A 6,889-nucleotide genomic window follows, 5' to 3' on the forward strand; every position below is an offset into this window, starting at 1 on the left:
TGGATGATTCGCGAGCAGGGTGATTGTTTATTTTATGTTGACCGCGTTGCATGGATGATTCGCGAGCGGGGTAATAGATGCATCTATGGTTCGTGCCGTTCGACCCTCGGCAGTGCACAGTTTACATTTCTGTTGGATCAGGCCGTCGCCTCGGTGTGATTTCCGCATGTTATTTGTCGCTTGAGAATTTTTAAACGTGAAATTGCCCATCGTGGCTTGATATAAATTGATAAGATAATAAAGAGTAAATCTTGAAAATCCTTTGTTAATTGTTAAAAGGTGTTTACCTGTTTTGCAGCTTCGTGAATTAGAACATGCTATATGAATCCATGATTTCCTCACACAAGTAGTATATTATTATTGGACCGCTAGTGAGTGTCCAGGTTGACTATGTCGTCTCTACCTCTTCGGGGTTAGGCGGGATACTCACTGAGTACACGTTGATTACGTACTCATACTACACTTCTGTGCATTTTTGTTGCACAGGTATATTTTACATTAGATAGCCGCACGGATGATTTGGGGACTAGGTGAGTTGCATTGTTCGAGGCGACCCGCAGCTAGTGTAGTTCCCTTCCAGTACTTATTTATTTATTTCCTGTCCACTGTATTTCGGACAGACAATGTAATTTATTTTCCTCATCAGTAGTTGTTCATGCACTTGTGACACCGGGTTCTGGGATGGTTTTTCGAAAATTGTGTGTTAATAGTTATTTCTTAATTTGAATTGAAACAGAGATTGTTTTATATATGAAAAATGGATGGAAAACTCTTAGATTTTCAAAGGTATTAAAAGAGAATTTAATTGATAATTTAGTTGGCTTGCCTGACAACGGTGTCCGGCGCCACCACGACCCTTAGTGGATTTTGGGTCGTGACAGTACAGAAACTAACAATTTGGGGATGTCATGTAAAATGAATTTTGTATTTATTTTGGCTTAAACTCGCACGATTTTTCCCAAAAGTACTCACATCATTGAGAGATCCCTATATTGTATACGTAGGATTCCAATATGCAAACCGAAACTACCACCCCTGAAGCAGATTTATTAGAGGAACAAATGCAATTGAATTCTGCAACTATTGATGAACAAGAACAATGTGAACAGCAAGGCAAGAATTTTCGTACAAATATTGATTCCTTTTCAATTATAAAACTGAACTATATATAATTTTATGGTCATCTATGGTTTGTATTATTATAGGCGATTTTGCTCGAAAAAGAAAAAGAGGTAAAACAAAGATGCTAAGTGTACATGGAAGGCGTGACCGGAAATTGATCATAGTAAATGAGAACAATCAACTTGTTGGTCCTACTAAAGATGTTGTGGCAGAATTGGGTAGTTTCCTTGGCACGTTGTCAAGGAATGCGAGTCTTTGCCCCCTTGATATATTTGATTGGAGGAAAATGGACACAAAAGAAGATCTGTGGGCGTATAGCAAGGTTTGAAGTTTCCAATTCAATTTTCGGTTGAATAAATAATAGTTTTTGCACTAACCCACTAAATCAATTTATAGGAGAAATATGGTATTCCTGATACTACTAAAAGATGGACTTTGGATGTAATTCAAGCTGCTTGGAGAAGACACAAGAGCAATTTGAAAGAGCACCACTTTTGACGCCTATGCGAATGATGAAATTCGAATGCAAAAAAGGCCTGAATATATTCCAGCATCTCAATTTAAGGATCTCCTCAAATATTGGAACTCTGAAAAATTCCAGGTAAGTTTTACTACTTGCAAAAAAGGCCTGAATATATTACTACTTGAAAAATTCCAGGTAAGTTTCCAATTGAATTATTTATTTGCAGAGAATGTCCAAGATCAATATTGAGAATCGAAAACAATTGAAGAATCCACACACTGTCGGCAAAAAAAGCTTTGCTATAGTCCGCAATGAATTGGTGTGTTATTTATCAGTAAATATGATCATGTTGTCATTTTTAAGAATATTTTTGATAACCACTCTTAATGTATCTAGGAAAAAGAGAAGAACACTTCTGACCCTTTATCACTACGAGAGTTCTTTGTGGCTACAAGATCAAGAAAACCTGGAAGGTTATACAAGGATTCTGATGAAGATACAACTAGTAAAATTGTGTGAATTCTATCTAATTGCTTTTTTATTGAGATAAACTATTTGTTCTTACTGAATTTTTATTTACCAGAATTCTATTTTTAAATATTTACATTATAGGCTGAAATAGAAAGAATTGAAGCACAACAAAGTGAAGATGGTAGCAGTTCTGTTAATGCATTTGCAGCCGTTATGGGGCCTGAACATTCAGGACGTCTTAGATTATATGGACGAGGAGTTACAAGAACTTCTTTGAAAGGAAAAATGGGACATTTTGAACCCTCTTCACATGCTACAAATAATCTGGTCCAACAAATGGAAGAGAGGATGATAAGAATGTTTGAGGAACAAAAGGTACAATTTGAGAGACAGAAGGAAGAATTTGAAACACAGAAGGAACAATATGAGGAACAAAAGAGAATGATGCGACAAGAAATTCTAGGAGATATCTTTGTACAGTTTCAGCGTTCAGGATTGCCAATTGATCCTACTATTTTAGCAACCTTGTGTGCTCGTTCATCGGGAGAAGCTTCCTCCGCACAACAAGTAGCTATTCAACCAATCAAGAGGCCATCTTTTGGTAGCAACAATCAAGGTTAGAATTTACTTTTTGAGATTAGTTATAGGTTGGTTAATTTTTAATTTGTGCAACTTATGTGACCTGTAGACATCATGACAGATTCTTCAGTCTTTTGCTTTACTTCGCTAGAATTCATTGTTAGTGTAAATCTAATGAATGTTCACTATATTTTATAGGATAGTTGGCATTTCACGTGAACCAACTTTTAATTGTTGTATGCTTGCAGCAGCAGCTATTAATAGCAGCAGCAGCAGCTATTAATGACATGTATGTTTGCAGCAGCAGCTAAATAAGTTTAGTAGTATTGATCTGACTGAAATTAGCCTTTCAATCTTGAGGCTTGGTCCATTGCTCAACATTTCCTTCTCCAAATACTGGCAATAACTTTAAAAAACTCGCGAACTCACATTAACTCCAAAATCTAGCATGATGTTATTAAAAGCGCACGCTTCTCGCTTAAAGCGCAGAAGCGAGGCGAGGCGACGGACCTGCGCTTCTCTGCCCTAAAGCATGACTGTGCTATTAAATAAGTGCACGCTTCACCCTAAAAAGCGAGAAGCAAGGCGATGAAAAAAGCGCAGAAAAGCTCGCTTAAGCGATGTCCAGCAGTTCGAATAAGTTTCTCTTCTTCTCTTCTCTTCTTCTCTTCTTCTCCTTCAGTTCTTTCTTCTCTTCTCTTCCTCTTCTGATTTTCTCTGCTTGTTCACTGTTCAACTCCTTTTTCTCTTCTTCTTTTCTATTTTTTTCCAGTTTTTATTTCTCTGTTCTGCCCTATTTTAATCTTGTGCTCTGTTTTTTTTTTTAAATTTCTGTTCTCCACTGTTTGACTCCTTTTTTTGTTAAGGCTATTTGACTCCTCTCCCTTGTTCTCTTCTTCTTTTCTATTTTTTTCAGAACTTGTTTCTCTGTTCAGCCCTGTTTTCTAGTTTATGATTGTGCTTTGTTTTTTCTAAATTTCTGTTATTTTTTCTTTGTTTACTGTTTTACAAAACACTGATCTAGCGAGACAAGCAGATCCAATTCTAGCCTGTTCAATTGTGCATTGGTTATTCTGCATTTACCATTTTGTTGGCATTAGCTGCTTAAGTCCTGCAGCTTGTGAGCTATTTCTACAAGAAACGTTATTGGTCATTGCTTCCTTGATTGCTTTTTTTTTTATTACATGAGTATCATCCTTTTGGGACTAGCTTCTGGATGTTGTACAGTTGTTTTGACAAACTCGGTTTATGTATTCTGATAGCTTTAACTGCGGAGAAATTTTGAGGAACTTGATAGTGCATAACTGTTGGATAGACATTGTATACATGATATTCAGAGGGAGTACATCGTGGTGATGTTCCTGGGAAACAGAGTTGGCATTTTCTATATCACACTTCTTTTTCATTGATGATATCATGTGCTTTGCTTAAAACATACAAACATCTTATCTAAAATTTTGTACTGCAAATTTGGTGATGCACTCATGTGAAAACTTGCTTATGACAGAAAATTGTCCTTGGAATAAGAGTGCTAATCTTGTGAGTTTCTATGGTTGATCATATACACTGATTTGTTAATGCAGTGGAGATTGCACTATGAAGGTAGAGCAGTTACATATAGTGAGGCATTTCATTGCTGTTGTTAGTCTGGCAGTTTGCCCCAACTAGATTATACCTCATAAGAAAGTAATTAAAAGTTTATCATATTTCCTATATGTGGCCCTTGCATAGTCTTACTATTTATTGGGGTTTCTACTATGATCTTCATGGTTTGCACCTACTTCATTGACCAATAGATCACATACTTGGATGCTCTAATAGTAAAGCCGGTAACTGTTAATTCTCTTATGTATTCTCCTCCCTGCATTAACAGCTGCAATGTTCTCATGAACTAAGCTTAGTAGTTGTTAGCCTATTTTCATTGAAAATCACATATCAAGTTGACGGCCTAATTTTCTCCTATAGAAGGAAAAAAGGCCCCAAGATTTTGACTTACTATTAGTGCAGCCAAGATTTGAGTGACCTTCACTTGTAAAAGTTGCATTGTGATCTCACCATTGAGTTAGAGTTTGATCTAACCAGTTTCATCTTTTGTTCAGTCTTTTAAGTACTTATATTATTTTATTGGTCTTAATATATAGTACAATAATAATGATATTGAGAAGAAAATATTTTTCTTTTTCCTATCCTCTGATTATTGTTGTTCTTGTTGAATTTATAGGTGAACCAAATGATCAAGGGGGAGATGAAAGCAGTGAAGACCTTACCTAAAAATATTGGTTGTAGAATCTTCAGACAATCTAAGAATATTTTTGTTTTTGAACTATTTTGCAAACTTATATATGCCAACTTTTAGATTATTAAACACTGTTATTGTATATTTTGCTCTTATCATGGTTGTGTATTTTGAAATATGATTTTGTTGATGAATATATTTTCATTTCATCATTTATATATTAATTTTAGTGTATTATATTATCCTATTGCGATAGCTAATAACAATCGTACTGTTAATAGGTCCAAATAATTGTTGCAGTAGATCCTTATAACCGTTGCAGTAGATCCTTATAACTGTTGCAGTAGCTCCTTATAACCGTTGCAGTAGCTCATTATAACTCGTTGCATCTGCTTTTAATAACCGTTTCAATAGATAAAACAAACCATTCCAAAAATGTTATAATGACTATAGCAACGGTTCTCAACCGTCGCAAAATACATATAGCGGCGGTTCCAGACCGTTGCCATAAGTCGCTACTAAACGTTGTAGTTGACCATAGCAAAACCGTCGCGGTAGATGTGCCTGTGGGAACGGTTTAGAAACCGTTGCTATAAACCGTTGCAATAGACCTATAGCGACGCTTGATCCAGCAACGGAGCCTAAACCGTAGCATTAGATCTATTGCATCGGTTTTCCTTCCTATGGCAACGGAACTCGTTGGGTTGCAGTAGGCCTATTTTCTAGTAGTGCAATGTGGGACTTTGTTCACAGACTCAACACTTATCATAGAGAAAATGCATGCAGAGAAACTAACGATTTGGAGATGTCATGTAAAATGAAGGGAAATAAATTAAAAGCAAAAGAAACGTGACATATACCGCGCACGTACATATATTACGCGATATTCTTTTATTTAATTGAAGAACACATTACACACAACTGATGTATCTCCTATCAGATCAACAATGGAAGATTTGATTCCTCAGCTTGCAGATTAGGCCTTCGATTACAGATCCTCCCATATGTATCATGGTAACGACATAGGTTACAACTCGTATTAATATAGCAATCTTCGTTTCGCTGACAACGATCCCCACAGTTTCCACCTTGAGATAGTTTGACTGCAAATGGTAGTACATCCTTAGGTAGATCTCGTAGGGCCATCACATGAATTTTCGTGAAGCAAAATGAATTAGCTGCAAATCATAATTAATAAATCCAAAATAGAATTTAGTAAAAATAATGTAATACAAAGACAAACAAAAAGAAAAATCATACGTGTTAAAATAAGTTACCAGCAATTAGCACAAGGAGAGTGGTGAAAAGGATAGCAACTTTTCCAGCAATTTAATAGGTTTAACTTTGTGCTTCATTATTTGTACTGTTAAAAATTATGGGATCAAGTATACTATTTATTGAAACTTTTTTATATATATACTCAGGGGCGGGTCTATAGCCAAAATTATGGGGCAAGTGAATTCATGGTCTAAAGATACTCTTAACATGGTGTGTTCATTTAGCCAAACTAAGTATTTTATGTTCCCTAGAATTTCTCTAATATGATGTATTGGCATGCTACATGAAGGTTGAATGGTGCACTTGATTCAATACTTAATTAATTATTTACTCAAAGAAACAGGGATCAATTATCACTTGATTTTTTTTTTCTCCTTTCTTTGATGGTACACCCATGTTCTAAAAATCTTGGACCCGTCTCTGTCTATGTCGAAATTTATTGAGTTCAAATGAATTCATAGCCAAAAGACTACTTCTGCCCCCGCCTACGATTATACTTATAAAGTGATGGAGTGAAGACTGTGAAGTTTCATTGATAAATATCAGAATCATTTACTATATTGCAACTCCATGCGAAGAAATCCGCACTTAGCGGATCTTGCTTCACGAAATGTGGTGTTCAATGTTAAATCACTTACTATATTAATTATTACTCCATTGTGCTAATTTTAGTGTGAATGATGAGATAGTTAATTAATTTGCTATTGCAATGGACAGTGACACATTTCCCGTTCTCTCTG

Source organism: Nicotiana attenuata, unplaced genomic scaffold, assembly GCF_001879085.1.
Source record: "Nicotiana attenuata strain UT unplaced genomic scaffold, NIATTr2, whole genome shotgun sequence".
In the NCBI taxonomy this organism is placed as follows: Eukaryota; Viridiplantae; Streptophyta; class Magnoliopsida; order Solanales; family Solanaceae; genus Nicotiana; species Nicotiana attenuata.